The sequence below is a fragment of the Salvelinus alpinus genome, chromosome 9 (assembly GCF_045679555.1).
Source record: "Salvelinus alpinus chromosome 9, SLU_Salpinus.1, whole genome shotgun sequence".
Taxonomy (NCBI): Eukaryota; Metazoa; Chordata; class Actinopteri; order Salmoniformes; family Salmonidae; genus Salvelinus; species Salvelinus alpinus.
In genome coordinates, this window is record NC_092094.1 from 18,717,954 (window position 1) to 18,737,799 (window position 19,846).

The following is a 19,846-nucleotide window of genomic DNA, read 5'->3' on the forward strand; positions in this document are numbered from 1 at the left end:
GTAGTTAAGGTGTGCGACAAAAATAGGACCTGTAGGACCTGCCTTGTTGATAGTGTTGTTAAGAAGGCAGAGCATCGCTTTATTATAGACAGACTTCTCCCCATCTTAGCTACTACTGCGTCAATATGTTTTGACTATGACAGTTTACAATCTAGGGTTACTCCAAGCAGTTTAGTCATCTCAACTTGCTCAATTTCCACATGACTTATTACAAGATTTAGTTGAGGTTTAGGGTTTAGTGAGTGTTTTGCTCCAAATACAATGCTTTTAGTTTTATAAATATTTAGGGCTAACTTACTCCTTGCCACCCACTCTGAAACGAACTGCAGCTCTTTGTTGAGTGTTGCAGTCATTTCAGTCGCTGCAGTAGCTGACGTGTATAGTGTAGAGTCATCCGCATACACATGGCTTTACTCAAAGTCAGTGGCATGTCGTTAGTAAAAATGTACTCAAGGTCCAAAAGGAATTTGGCTTCCGCTCTAGCCCGAAGACTCTTTTACAAGTAACAGTCACTGGCGAGGTCTGAAAACACTACCTGCCGCCCTAAAATGGAACATGCATTGGCCGGGAATCGAACCCGGGCCTCCCGCGTGGCAGGCGAGAATTCTACCACTGAACCACCAATGCTTTGACAGAGATTTAGAGGGGGTTCCCGCTCTCAAACAATACGAGTCGATGGAGTGACTAAACGAAAGAGAAGAATACCACTATCAGGGAACAAGGAATTTCTCAAACTCCGTTGGGCCGTTTTACCCTTCAAACTTCTTCCTCCTCATTCCAGCCTATGTTGCCAACTATGTTTCAGCGATCTGTCACTAAAGTTGCTAGATTCCATCTTACCCCCTCCCCTTGTGCTTCTCTGCCTCTGTGCGCCGTTACTGTAGCTTCTCCCACTCTCGTTTGCAGAATTTAGTGTGAAAAATGTTGCTAGATTCCATCTTACCCCCTCCCCTTGTGCTTCTCTGCCTGTGTGCGCAGTTGCTGTGACTGTTGCAGGGACTGTGAAGAGACCTCTTGTGGCTTGTCTTGTGGGGTATGTATGCGTGTCCGAGCTGTGTGCTAGTAGTTTAGACAGACTAGTAGTTTAGACTAGTAGTTTAGACAGACAGCTCGGTGCGTTCGACATGTCAATACCTCTCATAAATAAAACTAGTGACGAAGTCAATAGTCAATACTCCACTTTCAGCCAGGAGAGATTGACATGCATATTATTAACATTAGCTCTCTGTGTACATCCAAGGGCCAGCCGTGCTGCCCTGTTCTGAGCCAATTGCAATTTTCCTAAGTCATTTTTGTGGCACCTGACCACACGACTGAACAGTAGTTAAGGTGTGCGACAAAAATAGGACCTGTAGGACCTGCCTTGTTGATAGTGTTGTTAAGAAGGCAGAGCATCGCTTTATTATAGACAGACTTCTCCCCATCTTAGCTACTACTGCGTCAATATGTTTTGACTATGACAGTTTACAATCTAGGGTTACTCCAAGCAGTTTAGTCATCTCAACTTGCTCAATTTCCACATGACTTATTACAAGATTTAGTTGAGGTTTAGGGTTTAGTGAGTGTTTTGCTCCAAATACAATGCTTTTAGTTTTATAAATATTTAGGGCTAACTTACTCCTTGCCACCCACTCTGAAACGAACTGCAGCTCTTTGTTGAGTGTTGCAGTCATTTCAGTCGCTGCAGTAGCTGACGTGTATAGTGTAGAGTCATCCGCATACACATGGCTTTACTCAAAGTCAGTGGCATGTCGTTAGTAAAAATGTACTCAAGGTCCAAAAGGAATTTGGCTTCCGCTCTAGCCCGAAGACTCTTTTACAAGTAACAGTCACTGGCGAGGTCTGAAAACACTACCTGCCGCCCTAAAATGGAACATGCATTGGCCGGGAATCGAACCCGGGCCTCCCGCGTGGCAGGCGAGAATTCTACCACTGAACCACCAATGCTTTGACAGAGATTTAGAGGGGGTTCCCGCTCTCAAACAATACGAGTCGATGGAGTGACTAAACGAAAGAGAAGAATACCACTATCAGGGAACAAGGAATTTCTCAAACTCCGTTGGGCCGTTTTACCCTTCAAACTTCTTCCTCCTCATTCCAGCCTATGTTGCCAACTATGTTTCAGCGATCTGTCACTAAAGTTGCTAGATTCCATCTTACCCCCTCCCCTTGTGCTTCTCTGCCTCTGTGCGCCGTTACTGTAGCTTCTCCCACTCTCGTTTGCAGAATTTAGTGTGAAAAATGTTGCTAGATTCCATCTTACCCCCTCCCCTTGTGCTTCTCTGCCTGTGTGCGCAGTTGCTGTGACTGTTGCAGGGACTGTGAAGAGACCTCTTGTGGCTTGTCTTGTGGGGTATGTATGCGTGTCCGAGCTGTGTGCTAGTAGTTTAGACAGACTAGTAGTTTAGACTAGTAGTTTAGACAGACAGCTCGGTGCGTTCGACATGTCAATACCTCTCATAAATAAAACTAGTGACGAAGTCAATAGTCAATACTCCACTTTCAGCCAGGAGAGATTGACATGCATATTATTAACATTAGCTCTCTGTGTACATCCAAGGGCCAGCCGTGCTGCCCTGTTCTGAGCCAATTGCAATTTTCCTAAGTCATTTTTGTGGCACCTGACCACACGACTGAACAGTAGTTAAGGTGTGCGACAAAAATAGGACCTGTAGGACCTGCCTTGTTGATAGTGTTGTTAAGAAGGCAGAGCATCGCTTTATTATAGACAGACTTCTCCCCATCTTAGCTACTACTGCGTCAATATGTTTTGACTATGACAGTTTACAATCTAGGGTTACTCCAAGCAGTTTAGTCATCTCAACTTGCTCAATTTCCACATGACTTATTACAAGATTTAGTTGAGGTTTAGGGTTTAGTGAGTGTTTTGCTCCAAATACAATGCTTTTAGTTTTATAAATATTTAGGGCTAACTTACTCCTTGCCACCCACTCTGAAACGAACTGCAGCTCTTTGTTGAGTGTTGCAGTCATTTCAGTCGCTGCAGTAGCTGACGTGTATAGTGTAGAGTCATCCGCATACACATGGCTTTACTCAAAGTCAGTGGCATGTCGTTAGTAAAAATGTACTCAAGGTCCAAAAGGAATTTGGCTTCCGCTCTAGCCCGAAGACTCTTTTACAAGTAACAGTCACTGGCGAGGTCTGAAAACACTACCTGCCGCCCTAAAATGGAACATGCATTGGCCGGGAATCGAACCCGGGCCTCCCGCGTGGCAGGCGAGAATTCTACCACTGAACCACCAATGCTTTGACAGAGATTTAGAGGGGGTTCCCGCTCTCAAACAATACGAGTCGATGGAGTGACTAAACGAAAGAGAAGAATACCACTATCAGGGAACAAGGAATTTCTCAAACTCCGTTGGGCCGTTTTACCCTTCAAACTTCTTCCTCCTCATTCCAGCCTATGTTGCCAACTATGTTTCAGCGATCTGTCACTAAAGTTGCTAGATTCCATCTTACCCCCTCCCCTTGTGCTTCTCTGCCTCTGTGCGCCGTTACTGTAGCTTCTCCCACTCTCGTTTGCAGAATTTAGTGTGAAAAATGTTGCTAGATTCCATCTTACCCCCTCCCCTTGTGCTTCTCTGCCTGTGTGCGCAGTTGCTGTGACTGTTGCAGGGACTGTGAAGAGACCTCTTGTGGCTTGTCTTGTGGGGTATGTATGCGTGTCCGAGCTGTGTGCTAGTAGTTTAGACAGACAGCTCGGTGCGTTCGACATGTCAATACCTCTCATAAATAAAACTAGTGACGAAGTCAATCTCTCCTCCACTTTCAGCCAGGAGAGATTGACATGCATATTATTAACATTAGCTCTCTGTGTACATCCAAGGGCCAGCCGTGCTGCCCTGTTCTGAGCCAATTGCAATTTTCCTAAGTCATTTTTGTGGCACCTGACCACACGACTGAACAGTAGTTAAGGTGTGCGACAAAAATAGGACCTGTAGGACCTGCCTTGTTGATAGTGTTGTTAAGAAGGCAGAGCATCGCTTTATTATAGACAGACTTCTCCCCATCTTAGCTACTACTGCGTCAATATGTTTTGACTATGACAGTTTACAATCTAGGGTTACTCCAAGCAGTTTAGTCATCTCAACTTGCTCAATTTCCACATGACTTATTACAAGATTTAGTTGAGGTTTAGGGTTTAGTGAGTGTTTTGCTCCAAATACAATGCTTTTAGTTTTATAAATATTTAGGGCTAACTTACTCCTTGCCACCCACTCTGAAACGAACTGCAGCTCTTTGTTGAGTGTTGCAGTCATTTCAGTCGCTGCAGTAGCTGACGTGTATAGTGTAGAGTCATCCGCATACACATGGCTTTACTCAAAGTCAGTGGCATGTCGTTAGTAAAAATGTACTCAAGGTCCAAAAGGAATTTGGCTTCCGCTCTAGCCCGAAGACTCTTTTACAAGTAACAGTCACTGGCGAGGTCTGAAAACACTACCTGCCGCCCTAAAATGGAACATGCATTGGCCGGGAATCGAACCCGGGCCTCCCGCGTGGCAGGCGAGAATTCTACCACTGAACCACCAATGCTTTGACAGAGATTTAGAGGGGGTTCCCGCTCTCAAACAATACGAGTCGATGGAGTGACTAAACGAAAGAGAAGAATACCACTATCAGGGAACAAGGAATTTCTCAAACTCCGTTGGGCCGTTTTACCCTTCAAACTTCTTCCTCCTCATTCCAGCCTATGTTGCCAACTATGTTTCAGCGATCTGTCACTAAAGTTGCTAGATTCCATCTTACCCCCTCCCCTTGTGCTTCTCTGCCTCTGTGCGCCGTTACTGTAGCTTCTCCCACTCTCGTTTGCAGAATTTAGTGTGAAAAATGTTGCTAGATTCCATCTTACCCCCTCCCCTTGTGCTTCTCTGCCTGTGTGCGCAGTTGCTGTGACTGTTGCAGGGACTGTGAAGAGACCTCTTGTGGCTTGTCTTGTGGGGTATGTATGCGTGTCCGAGCTGTGTGCTAGTAGTTTAGACAGACAGCTCGGTGCGTTCGACATGTCAATACCTCTCATAAATAAAACTAGTGACGAAGTCAATCGTCTCCTCCACTTTCAGCCAGGAGAGATTGACATGCATATTATTAACATTAGCTCTCTGTGTACATCCAAGGGCCAGCCGTGCTGCCCTGTTCTGAGCCAATTGCAATTTTCCTAAGTCATTTTTGTGGCACCTGACCACACGACTGAACAGTAGTTAAGGTGTGCGACAAAAATAGGACCTGTAGGACCTGCCTTGTTGATAGTGTTGTTAAGAAGGCAGAGCATCGCTTTATTATAGACAGACTTCTCCCCATCTTAGCTACTACTGCGTCAATATGTTTTGACTATGACAGTTTACAATCTAGGGTTACTCCAAGCAGTTTAGTCATCTCAACTTGCTCAATTTCCACATGACTTATTACAAGATTTAGTTGAGGTTTAGGGTTTAGTGAGTGTTTTGCTCCAAATACAATGCTTTTAGTTTTATAAATATTTAGGGCTAACTTACTCCTTGCCACCCACTCTGAAACGAACTGCAGCTCTTTGTTGAGTGTTGCAGTCATTTCAGTCGCTGCAGTAGCTGACGTGTATAGTGTAGAGTCATCCGCATACACATGGCTTTACTCAAAGTCAGTGGCATGTCGTTAGTAAAAATGTACTCAAGGTCCAAAAGGAATTTGGCTTCCGCTCTAGCCCGAAGACTCTTTTACAAGTAACAGTCACTGGCGAGGTCTGAAAACACTACCTGCCGCCCTAAAATGGAACATGCATTGGCCGGGAATCGAACCCGGGCCTCCCGCGTGGCAGGCGAGAATTCTACCACTGAACCACCAATGCTTTGACAGAGATTTAGAGGGGGTTCCCGCTCTCAAACAATACGAGTCGATGGAGTGACTAAACGAAAGAGAAGAATACCACTATCAGGGAACAAGGAATTTCTCAAACTCCGTTGGGCCGTTTTACCCTTCAAACTTCTTCCTCCTCATTCCAGCCTATGTTGCCAACTATGTTTCAGCGATCTGTCACTAAAGTTGCTAGATTCCATCTTACCCCCTCCCCTTGTGCTTCTCTGCCTCTGTGCGCCGTTACTGTAGCTTCTCCCACTCTCGTTTGCAGAATTTAGTGTGAAAAATGTTGCTAGATTCCATCTTACCCCCTCCCCTTGTGCTTCTCTGCCTGTGTGCGCAGTTGCTGTGACTGTTGCAGGGACTGTGAAGAGACCTCTTGTGGCTTGTCTTGTGGGGTATGTATGCGTGTCCGAGCTGTGTGCTAGTAGTTTAGACAGACTAGAGAGCTCGGTGCGTTCGACATGTCAATACCTCTCATAAATAAAACTAGTGACGAAGTCAATCTCTCCTCCACTTTCAGCCAGGAGAGATTGACATGCATATTATTAACATTAGCTCTCTGTGTACATCCAAGGGCCAGCCGTGCTGCCCTGTTCTGAGCCAATTGCAATTTTCCTAAGTCATTTTTGTGGCACCTGACCACACGACTGAACAGTAGTTAAGGTGTGCGACAAAAATAGGACCTGTAGGACCTGCCTTGTTGATAGTGTTGTTAAGAAGGCAGAGCATCGCTTTATTATAGACAGACTTCTCCCCATCTTAGCTACTACTGCGTCAATATGTTTTGACTATGACAGTTTACAATCTAGGGTTACTCCAAGCAGTTTAGTCATCTCAACTTGCTCAATTTCCACATGACTTATTACAAGATTTAGTTGAGGTTTAGGGTTTAGTGAGTGTTTTGCTCCAAATACAATGCTTTTAGTTTTATAAATATTTAGGGCTAACTTACTCCTTGCCACCCACTCTGAAACGAACTGCAGCTCTTTGTTGAGTGTTGCAGTCATTTCAGTCGCTGCAGTAGCTGACGTGTATAGTGTAGAGTCATCCGCATACACATGGCTTTACTCAAAGTCAGTGGCATGTCGTTAGTAAAAATGTACTCAAGGTCCAAAAGGAATTTGGCTTCCGCTCTAGCCCGAAGACTCTTTTACAAGTAACAGTCACTGGCGAGGTCTGAAAACACTACCTGCCGCCCTAAAATGGAACATGCATTGGCCGGGAATCGAACCCGGGCCTCCCGCGTGGCAGGCGAGAATTCTACCACTGAACCACCAATGCTTTGACAGAGATTTAGAGGGGGTTCCCGCTCTCAAACAATACGAGTCGATGGAGTGACTAAACGAAAGAGAAGAATACCACTATCAGGGAACAAGGAATTTCTCAAACTCCGTTGGGCCGTTTTACCCTTCAAACTTCTTCCTCCTCATTCCAGCCTATGTTGCCAACTATGTTTCAGCGATCTGTCACTAAAGTTGCTAGATTCCATCTTACCCCCTCCCCTTGTGCTTCTCTGCCTCTGTGCGCCGTTACTGTAGCTTCTCCCACTCTCGTTTGCAGAATTTAGTGTGAAAAATGTTGCTAGATTCCATCTTACCCCCTCCCCTTGTGCTTCTCTGCCTGTGTGCGCAGTTGCTGTGACTGTTGCAGGGACTGTGAAGAGACCTCTTGTGGCTTGTCTTGTGGGGTATGTATGCGTGTCCGAGCTGTGTGCTAGTAGTTTAGACAGACAGCTCGGTGCGTTCGACATGTCAATACCTCTCATAAATAAAACTAGTGACGAAGTCAATCGTCAATCCTCCACTTTCAGCCAGGAGAGATTGACATGCATATTATTAACATTAGCTCTCTGTGTACATCCAAGGGCCAGCCGTGCTGCCCTGTTCTGAGCCAATTGCAATTTTCCTAAGTCATTTTTGTGGCACCTGACCACACGACTGAACAGTAGTTAAGGTGTGCGACAAAAATAGGACCTGTAGGACCTGCCTTGTTGATAGTGTTGTTAAGAAGGCAGAGCATCGCTTTATTATAGACAGACTTCTCCCCATCTTAGCTACTACTGCGTCAATATGTTTTGACTATGACAGTTTACAATCTAGGGTTACTCCAAGCAGTTTAGTCATCTCAACTTGCTCAATTTCCACATGACTTATTACAAGATTTAGTTGAGGTTTAGGGTTTAGTGAGTGTTTTGCTCCAAATACAATGCTTTTAGTTTTATAAATATTTAGGGCTAACTTACTCCTTGCCACCCACTCTGAAACGAACTGCAGCTCTTTGTTGAGTGTTGCAGTCATTTCAGTCGCTGCAGTAGCTGACGTGTATAGTGTAGAGTCATCCGCATACACATGGCTTTACTCAAAGTCAGTGGCATGTCGTTAGTAAAAATGTACTCAAGGTCCAAAAGGAATTTGGCTTCCGCTCTAGCCCGAAGACTCTTTTACAAGTAACAGTCACTGGCGAGGTCTGAAAACACTACCTGCCGCCCTAAAATGGAACATGCATTGGCCGGGAATCGAACCCGGGCCTCCCGCGTGGCAGGCGAGAATTCTACCACTGAACCACCAATGCTTTGACAGAGATTTAGAGGGGGTTCCCGCTCTCAAACAATACGAGTCGATGGAGTGACTAAACGAAAGAGAAGAATACCACTATCAGGGAACAAGGAATTTCTCAAACTCCGTTGGGCCGTTTTACCCTTCAAACTTCTTCCTCCTCATTCCAGCCTATGTTGCCAACTATGTTTCAGCGATCTGTCACTAAAGTTGCTAGATTCCATCTTACCCCCTCCCCTTGTGCTTCTCTGCCTCTGTGCGCCGTTACTGTAGCTTCTCCCACTCTCGTTTGCAGAATTTAGTGTGAAAAATGTTGCTAGATTCCATCTTACCCCCTCCCCTTGTGCTTCTCTGCCTGTGTGCGCAGTTGCTGTGACTGTTGCAGGGACTGTGAAGAGACCTCTTGTGGCTTGTCTTGTGGGGTATGTATGCGTGTCCGAGCTGTGTGCTAGTAGTTTAGACAGACTAGTAGTTTAGACTAGTAGTTTAGACAGACAGCTCGGTGCGTTCGACATGTCAATACCTCTCATAAATAAAACTAGTGACGAAGTCAATCGTCATCCTCCACTTTCAGCCAGGAGAGATTGACATGCATATTATTAACATTAGCTCTCTGTGTACATCCAAGGGCCAGCCGTGCTGCCCTGTTCTGAGCCAATTGCAATTTTCCTAAGTCATTTTTGTGGCACCTGACCACACGACTGAACAGTAGTTAAGGTGTGCGACAAAAATAGGACCTGTAGGACCTGCCTTGTTGATAGTGTTGTTAAGAAGGCAGAGCATCGCTTTATTATAGACAGACTTCTCCCCATCTTAGCTACTACTGCGTCAATATGTTTTGACTATGACAGTTTACAATCTAGGGTTACTCCAAGCAGTTTAGTCATCTCAACTTGCTCAATTTCCACATGACTTATTACAAGATTTAGTTGAGGTTTAGGGTTTAGTGAGTGTTTTGCTCCAAATACAATGCTTTTAGTTTTATAAATATTTAGGGCTAACTTACTCCTTGCCACCCACTCTGAAACGAACTGCAGCTCTTTGTTGAGTGTTGCAGTCATTTCAGTCGCTGCAGTAGCTGACGTGTATAGTGTAGAGTCATCCGCATACACATGGCTTTACTCAAAGTCAGTGGCATGTCGTTAGTAAAAATGTACTCAAGGTCCAAAAGGAATTTGGCTTCCGCTCTAGCCCGAAGACTCTTTTACAAGTAACAGTCACTGGCGAGGTCTGAAAACACTACCTGCCGCCCTAAAATGGAACATGCATTGGCCGGGAATCGAACCCGGGCCTCCCGCGTGGCAGGCGAGAATTCTACCACTGAACCACCAATGCTTTGACAGAGATTTAGAGGGGGTTCCCGCTCTCAAACAATACGAGTCGATGGAGTGACTAAACGAAAGAGAAGAATACCACTATCAGGGAACAAGGAATTTCTCAAACTCCGTTGGGCCGTTTTACCCTTCAAACTTCTTCCTCCTCATTCCAGCCTATGTTGCCAACTATGTTTCAGCGATCTGTCACTAAAGTTGCTAGATTCCATCTTACCCCCTCCCCTTGTGCTTCTCTGCCTCTGTGCGCCGTTACTGTAGCTTCTCCCACTCTCGTTTGCAGAATTTAGTGTGAAAAATGTTGCTAGATTCCATCTTACCCCCTCCCCTTGTGCTTCTCTGCCTGTGTGCGCAGTTGCTGTGACTGTTGCAGGGACTGTGAAGAGACCTCTTGTGGCTTGTCTTGTGGGGTATGTATGCGTGTCCGAGCTGTGTGCTAGTAGTTTAGACAGACTAGTAGTTTAGACTAGTAGTTTAGACAGACAGCTCGGTGCGTTCGACATGTCAATACCTCTCATAAATAAAACTAGTGACGAAGTCAATCGTCAATCCTCCACTTTCAGCCAGGAGAGATTGACATGCATATTATTAACATTAGCTCTCTGTGTACATCCAAGGGCCAGCCGTGCTGCCCTGTTCTGAGCCAATTGCAATTTTCCTAAGTCATTTTTGTGGCACCTGACCACACGACTGAACAGTAGTTAAGGTGTGCGACAAAAATAGGACCTGTAGGACCTGCCTTGTTGATAGTGTTGTTAAGAAGGCAGAGCATCGCTTTATTATAGACAGACTTCTCCCCATCTTAGCTACTACTGCGTCAATATGTTTTGACTATGACAGTTTACAATCTAGGGTTACTCCAAGCAGTTTAGTCATCTCAACTTGCTCAATTTCCACATGACTTATTACAAGATTTAGTTGAGGTTTAGGGTTTAGTGAGTGTTTTGCTCCAAATACAATGCTTTTAGTTTTATAAATATTTAGGGCTAACTTACTCCTTGCCACCCACTCTGAAACGAACTGCAGCTCTTTGTTGAGTGTTGCAGTCATTTCAGTCGCTGCAGTAGCTGACGTGTATAGTGTAGAGTCATCCGCATACACATGGCTTTACTCAAAGTCAGTGGCATGTCGTTAGTAAAAATGTACTCAAGGTCCAAAAGGAATTTGGCTTCCGCTCTAGCCCGAAGACTCTTTTACAAGTAACAGTCACTGGCGAGGTCTGAAAACACTACCTGCCGCCCTAAAATGGAACATGCATTGGCCGGGAATCGAACCCGGGCCTCCCGCGTGGCAGGCGAGAATTCTACCACTGAACCACCAATGCTTTGACAGAGATTTAGAGGGGGTTCCCGCTCTCAAACAATACGAGTCGATGGAGTGACTAAACGAAAGAGAAGAATACCACTATCAGGGAACAAGGAATTTCTCAAACTCCGTTGGGCCGTTTTACCCTTCAAACTTCTTCCTCCTCATTCCAGCCTATGTTGCCAACTATGTTTCAGCGATCTGTCACTAAAGTTGCTAGATTCCATCTTACCCCCTCCCCTTGTGCTTCTCTGCCTCTGTGCGCCGTTACTGTAGCTTCTCCCACTCTCGTTTGCAGAATTTAGTGTGAAAAATGTTGCTAGATTCCATCTTACCCCCTCCCCTTGTGCTTCTCTGCCTGTGTGCGCAGTTGCTGTGACTGTTGCAGGGACTGTGAAGAGACCTCTTGTGGCTTGTCTTGTGGGGTATGTATGCGTGTCCGAGCTGTGTGCAGGCGCTGTAGAGCTAGTAGTTTAGACAGACAGCTCGGTGCGTTCGACATGTCAATACCTCTCATAAATAAAACTAGTGACGAAGTCAATCGTCAATCCTCCACTTTCAGCCAGGAGAGATTGACATGCATATTATTAACATTAGCTCTCTGTGTACATCCAAGGGCCAGCCGTGCTGCCCTGTTCTGAGCCAATTGCAATTTTCCTAAGTCATTTTTGTGGCACCTGACCACACGACTGAACAGTAGTTAAGGTGTGCGACAAAAATAGGACCTGTAGGACCTGCCTTGTTGATAGTGTTGTTAAGAAGGCAGAGCATCGCTTTATTATAGACAGACTTCTCCCCATCTTAGCTACTACTGCGTCAATATGTTTTGACTATGACAGTTTACAATCTAGGGTTACTCCAAGCAGTTTAGTCATCTCAACTTGCTCAATTTCCACATGACTTATTACAAGATTTAGTTGAGGTTTAGGGTTTAGTGAGTGTTTTGCTCCAAATACAATGCTTTTAGTTTTATAAATATTTAGGGCTAACTTACTCCTTGCCACCCACTCTGAAACGAACTGCAGCTCTTTGTTGAGTGTTGCAGTCATTTCAGTCGCTGCAGTAGCTGACGTGTATAGTGTAGAGTCATCCGCATACACATGGCTTTACTCAAAGTCAGTGGCATGTCGTTAGTAAAAATGTACTCAAGGTCCAAAAGGAATTTGGCTTCCGCTCTAGCCCGAAGACTCTTTTACAAGTAACAGTCACTGGCGAGGTCTGAAAACACTACCTGCCGCCCTAAAATGGAACATGCATTGGCCGGGAATTGAACCCGGGCCTCCCGCGTGGCAGGCGAGAATTCTACCACTGAACCACCAATGCTTTGACAGAGATTTAGAGGGGGTTCCCGCTCTCAAACAATACGAGTCGATGGAGTGACTAAACGAAAGAGAAGAATACCACTATCAGGGAACAAGGAATTTCTCAAACTCCGTTGGGCCGTTTTACCCTTCAAACTTCTTCCTCCTCATTCCAGCCTATGTTGCCAACTATGTTTCAGCGATCTGTCACTAAAGTTGCTAGATTCCATCTTACCCCCTCCCCTTGTGCTTCTCTGCCTCTGTGCGCCGTTACTGTAGCTTCTCCCACTCTCGTTTGCAGAATTTAGTGTGAAAAATGTTGCTAGATTCCATCTTACCCCCTCCCCTTGTGCTTCTCTGCCTGTGTGCGCAGTTGCTGTGACTGTTGCAGGGACTGTGAAGAGACCTCTTGTGGCTTGTCTTGTGGGGTATGTATGCGTGTCCGAGCTGTGTGCTAGTAGTTTAGACAGACTAGTAGTTTAGACTAGTAGTTTAGACAGACAGCTCGGTGCGTTCGACATGTCAATACCTCTCATAAATAAAACTAGTGACGAAGTCAATAGTCAATACTCCACTTTCAGCCAGGAGAGATTGACATGCATATTATTAACATTAGCTCTCTGTGTACATCCAAGGGCCAGCCGTGCTGCCCTGTTCTGAGCCAATTGCAATTTTCCTAAGTCATTTTTGTGGCACCTGACCACACGACTGAACAGTAGTTAAGGTGTGCGACAAAAATAGGACCTGTAGGACCTGCCTTGTTGATAGTGTTGTTAAGAAGGCAGAGCATCGCTTTATTATAGACAGACTTCTCCCCATCTTAGCTACTACTGCGTCAATATGTTTTGACTATGACAGTTTACAATCTAGGGTTACTCCAAGCAGTTTAGTCATCTCAACTTGCTCAATTTCCACATGACTTATTACAAGATTTAGTTGAGGTTTAGGGTTTAGTGAGTGTTTTGCTCCAAATACAATGCTTTTAGTTTTATAAATATTTAGGGCTAACTTACTCCTTGCCACCCACTCTGAAACGAACTGCAGCTCTTTGTTGAGTGTTGCAGTCATTTCAGTCGCTGCAGTAGCTGACGTGTATAGTGTAGAGTCATCCGCATACACATGGCTTTACTCAAAGTCAGTGGCATGTCGTTAGTAAAAATGTACTCAAGGTCCAAAAGGAATTTGGCTTCCGCTCTAGCCCGAAGACTCTTTTACAAGTAACAGTCACTGGCGAGGTCTGAAAACACTACCTGCCGCCCTAAAATGGAACATGCATTGGCCGGGAATCGAACCCGGGCCTCCCGCGTGGCAGGCGAGAATTCTACCACTGAACCACCAATGCTTTGACAGAGATTTAGAGGGGGTTCCCGCTCTCAAACAATACGAGTCGATGGAGTGACTAAACGAAAGAGAAGAATACCACTATCAGGGAACAAGGAATTTCTCAAACTCCGTTGGGCCGTTTTACCCTTCAAACTTCTTCCTCCTCATTCCAGCCTATGTTGCCAACTATGTTTCAGCGATCTGTCACTAAAGTTGCTAGATTCCATCTTACCCCCTCCCCTTGTGCTTCTCTGCCTCTGTGCGCCGTTACTGTAGCTTCTCCCACTCTCGTTTGCAGAATTTAGTGTGAAAAATGTTGCTAGATTCCATCTTACCCCCTCCCCTTGTGCTTCTCTGCCTGTGTGCGCAGTTGCTGTGACTGTTGCAGGGACTGTGAAGAGACCTCTTGTGGCTTGTCTTGTGGGGTATGTATGCGTGTCCGAGCTGTGTGCTAGTAGTTTAGACAGACTAGTAGTTTAGACTAGTAGTTTAGACAGACAGCTCGGTGCGTTCGACATGTCAATACCTCTCATAAATAAAACTAGTGACGAAGTCAATCGTCAATCCTCCACTTTCAGCCAGGAGAGATTGACATGCATATTATTAACATTAGCTCTCTGTGTACATCCAAGGGCCAGCCGTGCTGCCCTGTTCTGAGCCAATTGCAATTTTCCTAAGTCATTTTTGTGGCACCTGACCACACGACTGAACAGTAGTTAAGGTGTGCGACAAAAATAGGACCTGTAGGACCTGCCTTGTTGATAGTGTTGTTAAGAAGGCAGAGCATCGCTTTATTATAGACAGACTTCTCCCCATCTTAGCTACTACTGCGTCAATATGTTTTGACTATGACAGTTTACAATCTAGGTTTACTCCAAGCAGTTTAGTCATCTCAACTTGCTCAATTTCCACATGACTTATTACAAGATTTAGTTGAGGTTTAGGGTTTAGTGAGTGTTTTGCTCCAAATACAATGCTTTTAGTTTTATAAATATTTAGGGCTAACTTACTCCTTGCCACCCACTCTGAAACGAACTGCAGCTCTTTGTTGAGTGTTGCAGTCATTTCAGTCGCTGCAGTAGCTGACGTGTATAGTGTAGAGTCATCCGCATACACATGGCTTTACTCACTTATTATTATAATTAATAAGTGTCTATGTGGATAATGAAAATGTAATACTGGCTTCTTAATTTTGTTTGGGGAGAAAATTCTGAATAATTCAATTAGTGGATGTTTTTTAATTTTTTTATTTCACTTTTATTTAACCAGGTAGGCCAGTTGAGAACAAGTTCTCATTTACATCTGCGACCTGGCCAAGATAAAGCAAAAGCAGTGCGACACAAACACAGTTACACATGGGATAAACAAATGTAAAGTCAATAACACAATAGGAAAATCTATATACAGTATGTACAAATGTAGTAAGATTAGGGAGGTTAGGCAATAAATAGGCCATAGTGGAGAAATAATTACAATTTAGCAATTTACACTGGAGAGATATGTGCAGATGAGGATGTGCAGGTAGAAATACTGGTGTGCAAAAGAGCAGAAAAACAAAAACGGGGATGAGGTAGGTAGTTGGTTGGATGGGCCATTTACAGATGGCCTGTGTACAACTGCAGCGATCGGTAAGCTGCTCTGACAGCTGACGCTTAGTGAGGGAGATATAAGTCTCCAACTTCAGTGATATTTGCAACTCGTTCTAGTCATTGTCAGCAGAGAACTGGAATGAAAGGCGGCCAAAGCAGGTGTTGGCTTTGGGGATGACCAGTGAAATATACCTGCTGGAGCGCGTGCTACAGGTGGAAGTTGCTATGGTGACCAGTGAGCTGAGATAAGGCGGAGCTTTACCCAGCAAGGACTTTTAGATGACCTGGAGCCAGTGGGTTTGGCGACGAATATGTAGTGAGGACCAGCCAACGAGAGCATACAGGTCGCCATGGTGGGTAGTACAGTATATGGGGCTTTGGTGACAAAACGGATGGCACTGTGATGGTACTAAACGATATCATGTAGTCTTTCAGCGTGGCTGAGGTGCACCCGTGACCAGCTCGGAAACCAGACTGCATAGCGGAGAAGGTACTGTGGGATTTGAAATGGTCGGTTATCTGATTGTTCACTTGGCTTTCGAAGATTTTAGAAAAGGCAGGGCAGGATGGATATAGGTCTGTAACAGTTTGGGTCTAGAGTGTCTCCCCCCTCTGAAGAGGGGGATGACTGCAGCCGCTTTCCAATCTAATAGTAATAGGGGTTGCAACAATAGTGGTGGATAATTTTAGGAAGAGAGGGTCCAGATTGTCTAGCCCAGCTAATTTGTAGGGATCCAGATTTTGCAGCTCTTTCAGAACATCAGCTGTCTGGATTTGGGTGAAGGAGAAGCGGGGGGGGGGGGGGGGGGGGGGTCAGTGCTGTTGGCCGGGGTTGGGGTAGCCAGGTGGAAAGCATGGCCAGCCATAGAGAAATCCTAATTGAAATTCTCGATTATATCGTGGATTTATCAGTGGTGACAGTGTTGACTAGTCTCAGTGCAGTGGGCAGTTGGGATGAGGTGCTCTTATTCTCCATGGACTTTACAGTGTCTCAAAACTTTTTGGAATTGGTGCTGCTAGATGCAAATTTCTGTTTGAAAAAGCTAGCCTTTGCTTTCCTAACTGACTGTGAGTATTGGTTCATGACTTCCCTGAAAAGTTGCATATCGTGGGGACTATTCGAAGCTAGTACGCCACAGGGTGTTTTTGTGCTGGTCAAGGGCAGTGAAGTCTGGAGTGAACCAAGGGCTGTATCTGTTCTTAGTTCTACATTTTTTAAAAGGGGCATGCTTATTTAAGATGGTGAGGAAAGCACTTTTAAAGAACAACCAGGCATCCTCTACTGACAGGATGAGCTCAATATCCTTCCAGGATACCCGGGCCAGGTCAATTAGAAAGGCCTGCTCACAGAAGTGTTTTAGGGAGCGTTTGACAGTGATGAGGGGTGGTCGTTTGACCGCGGACCCATAATGGACGCAGGCAATGAGGCAGTGATTGCTGAGATCCTGGTTGAAACAGCAGATGTGTATTTAGAGGGCAAGTTGGTCAGAATGATATCTATGAGGGTGCCCATGTTCACGGATTTGGGGTTGTACCTGGTAGGTTCCTTGATAATTTGTGTGAGATTGAGGGCATCAAGCTTAGATTGTAGGACGGCCGGGGTGTTAAGCATATCCCAGTTTACGTCACCTAGCAGTACAAACTCTGATGATAGATGGGGGGCAATCAATTCACATATGCTGTCCAGGGCACAGCTGGGAGCTGAGGGGGGTGTATAACAAGCGGCAACAGTGAGGGACTTGTTTCTGGAGAGATGGATCTTTAAAAGTAGAAGCTCGAACTGTTTGGGCATAGACCTGGATAGTTTGACAGAACTCTGCAGGCTATCTCTGCAGTAGATTGCAATTCCGCCCCCTTCAGCAGTTCTGTCTAAACGGAAAATGTTGTAATTGGGGATGGAAATGTCAGTATTTTTGGTGGCCTTCCTAGGCCAGGATTCAGACACAGCTCGGACATCAGGGTTGGCGGAGTGTGCAAACGCAGAGAATAAAGCAAACTTAGGGAGGAGGCTTCTGATGTTAACATGCATGAACCCAAGGCTTTTACAGTTGCGTAAGTCAACAAATGAGAGCGCCTGGGGACACACGGAGCCTGGGTTAACCTCTACATCACCAGAGGAACAGAGGAGGAGTAGGATGAGGGTACGGCTAAAGGCTACGAGAACTGGTCGTCTAGTGCTTTGGGAACAGAGAATAAAAGGAGCAGATTTCTGGGCGTGGTAGGATAGATTCAGGGCATAGTGTACAGACAAGGGTATGGTAGGGTGCGAATACAGTGGGGGTAAACCTAGGCATTGAGTGACGATGAGAGGTTGCATCTCTGGAGCCGCCAGTTAAGCTAAGTGCGGTCTCGCAATGAACTACTGCAACACCCCCCATTTCCTTGCTCATCAATGCACTTGCGCCTCTTACTATTGAGATCATTGCATGTGCAGGTAAGAAAGTGTTCTCGCTTAGCTGACTAAACGCTGTAGCTAATTACCAAACTTGTAACGACACCTTAGCTAAGGAGCTAACTACGAAATAAGTGGTTATGTGCTTGTCTAACACATACAATTTTGGAAAATGTATTTGGCAAATAGTTTGTTCTCCATTTTTTCTTACCCTTTTTCTCACATCAGTGGTATCAACGGTCAAAGTGGAAAGCTGCTTTCCCGCTAGAGGGAGGAAAATAGGGGTGCGGGCCAGAGCAGAAAGATAAAGATTCTTCCTTCTCACCTAAGTGCTCTGATTGGCTCAGCTCCAACTTCAGACGGTTGAGTCAAAAACCACAATGTGCCAGCTAGAAGCCTATTTTAGTTTGTTTTCATACAAGTGTGCATGATACACAAAATCTATGCAGGTTGGCAGGTCTGTTGATATGGCTATCTGGGTAAGCCATACTCACCCAGAATATAATGAACTGACAGGCATACTGGTTATTGGAGTAGCAGGGGGACAAACACCACCAGGTCAAACTTGTTACTCTCAGTCACAATGTCCTGTGAAGTCCATTTTTGTTACTAATCTCTTACCTTAGCTGTCATTCGTGTATAACTGTTTGTTCTGTTTGACGCTTTAGCTATACTGAAAGCACTCAACCGTTAACCACCTCACCTAGCCAAACGTCCAATCTAAACTGACATTAAACTTCCAGGAAATGTATTGACATGATTTGTACTATAATCTCACCTTCAACAGTCTGTCAAGGAGTTCAGAGCCATTCTTCACATTGGGGTCAGGATCTGCTGCAAGCTGGAGAGAGCACACAATATCAGAGGTAGCCTAAATAAAATTATTCTCTGAGCACATTCTATGTCCAAAGGCAAGCAATATTGTGAGCTCAAAGTGTATTAATTATTTAGCTAATTGAACTTCCTAAACATGACCAGTGTATTACAATAGATTGCGAGTAACACATACATTTCCCACCAGAACTGCATTTCTATCAATCGGATTTATTGCGGATAAACGTTTGTGAGCGATGGTGTAGTGCACATAACAATTACTTTTGTGGTTAAATTCCCATTTTCCGTTTGAAAAATACAAGTTAAATGGGTTTCCATCTATGGTTTTGTCACAAAAACTGTTATATAGCAAATGAGGTCTTGGCACATGCGCTCCAGACAACAGCTCGCAAATACAGTTCGGGCAGGCTAACTACATTATGAAATTACATATAAGAGCGATATCCATGACACAATGCAGATAGCCCGGTTAGCCAATGTGCGGGAGCACTGGTTGGTCGGCCCAATTGAGGTAGTACATGAATGTATAGTTAAAATGACTATGCATATATGATAAACAGAGAGTAACAGCAGTGTAAAAAGAGGGATGGTGGGGGAACACAATGCAAATAGTCTGGGTAGCCATTTGATTACCTGTTCAGGAGTCTTATGGCTTAGGGGTTAAAACTGTTGAGAAGCCTTTTTGTCCTAGACTTGGCACTCCGGTACCGCTTGCCATGCTTTAGTAGGGAGAACTGTCTATGACTTGTATGGCTGGGGTCTTTGACAATTTTTAGGGCCTTCCTCTGACACCGCCTTGTGTAGAGGTCCTGGATGGCAGGCAGCTTAGCCCCAGTGATGTACTGGGCCGTACTACCCTCTGTAGTGCCTTAAGGCCAGAGGCCGAGCAATTGCCGTACCAGGCAGTGATGCAACCAGTCAGGATGCTCTCGATGTTGCAGCTGTAGAACCTTTTGAGGATCTCTGGACCCATGCCAAATATTTTTTGTTTCCTGAGGGGGAATAGGCTTTGTCATGCCCTCTTCACGACTGTCTTGGTGTGTTTGGACCATTCTAGTTTGTTGTTGATGTGGACACCAAGGAATTTGAAGCTCTCAACCTGCTCCACTACAGCCCCGTCGATGAGAATGGGGGCGTGCTCGGGCCTCCTTTTCCTGTAGTCCACAATCATCTCCTTAGTATTGGTTACATTGAGGGATAGGTTGTTATTCCGGCACCACCCGGCCAGGTCTCTGACCTCCTCCCTATAGGCTGTCTCGTCGTTGTCGGTGATCAGGCCTACCACTGTTGTGTCATCTGCAAACTTAATGATGGTATTGGAGTCGTGCCTGGCCATGCAGTCATGGGTGAACAGGGAGTACAG

General features: G+C 45.2%; 11 non-coding genes across 11 annotated transcripts; all 11 read right to left on the minus strand.

Annotated features, from left to right (window-relative positions):
• Nucleotides 1-556: 556 nt before the first annotated feature.
• trnag-gcc (transfer RNA glycine (anticodon GCC)) lies at nucleotides 557-627 on the minus strand. Its single transcript has one exon. It is a non-coding gene; the product is annotated as a tRNA-Gly (tRNA).
• Nucleotides 628-1,876: 1,249 nt separating this feature from the next.
• On the minus strand, nucleotides 1,877-1,947 carry trnag-gcc (transfer RNA glycine (anticodon GCC)). Its single transcript has one exon. It is a non-coding gene; the product is annotated as a tRNA-Gly (tRNA).
• Nucleotides 1,948-3,196: 1,249 nt separating this feature from the next.
• trnag-gcc (transfer RNA glycine (anticodon GCC)) lies at nucleotides 3,197-3,267 on the minus strand. Its single transcript has one exon. It is a non-coding gene; the product is annotated as a tRNA-Gly (tRNA).
• Nucleotides 3,268-4,483: 1,216 nt separating this feature from the next.
• On the minus strand, nucleotides 4,484-4,554 carry trnag-gcc (transfer RNA glycine (anticodon GCC)). Its single transcript has one exon. It is a non-coding gene; the product is annotated as a tRNA-Gly (tRNA).
• Nucleotides 4,555-5,771: 1,217 nt separating this feature from the next.
• On the minus strand, nucleotides 5,772-5,842 carry trnag-gcc (transfer RNA glycine (anticodon GCC)). Its single transcript has one exon. It is a non-coding gene; the product is annotated as a tRNA-Gly (tRNA).
• Nucleotides 5,843-7,063: 1,221 nt separating this feature from the next.
• On the minus strand, nucleotides 7,064-7,134 carry trnag-gcc (transfer RNA glycine (anticodon GCC)). Its single transcript has one exon. It is a non-coding gene; the product is annotated as a tRNA-Gly (tRNA).
• A 1,219-nt stretch (nucleotides 7,135-8,353) lies between these two features.
• Nucleotides 8,354-8,424, minus strand: trnag-gcc (transfer RNA glycine (anticodon GCC)). Its single transcript has one exon. It is a non-coding gene; the product is annotated as a tRNA-Gly (tRNA).
• Nucleotides 8,425-9,672: 1,248 nt separating this feature from the next.
• Nucleotides 9,673-9,743, minus strand: trnag-gcc (transfer RNA glycine (anticodon GCC)). The gene has a single exon. It is a non-coding gene; the product is annotated as a tRNA-Gly (tRNA).
• A 1,249-nt stretch (nucleotides 9,744-10,992) lies between these two features.
• Nucleotides 10,993-11,063, minus strand: trnag-gcc (transfer RNA glycine (anticodon GCC)). Its single transcript has one exon. It is a non-coding gene; the product is annotated as a tRNA-Gly (tRNA).
• Nucleotides 11,064-12,296: 1,233 nt separating this feature from the next.
• Nucleotides 12,297-12,367, minus strand: trnag-gcc (transfer RNA glycine (anticodon GCC)). Its single transcript has one exon. It is a non-coding gene; the product is annotated as a tRNA-Gly (tRNA).
• Nucleotides 12,368-13,616: 1,249 nt separating this feature from the next.
• Nucleotides 13,617-13,687, minus strand: trnag-gcc (transfer RNA glycine (anticodon GCC)). The gene has a single exon. It is a non-coding gene; the product is annotated as a tRNA-Gly (tRNA).
• Between the last annotated feature and the right edge of the window lie 6,159 nt (nucleotides 13,688-19,846).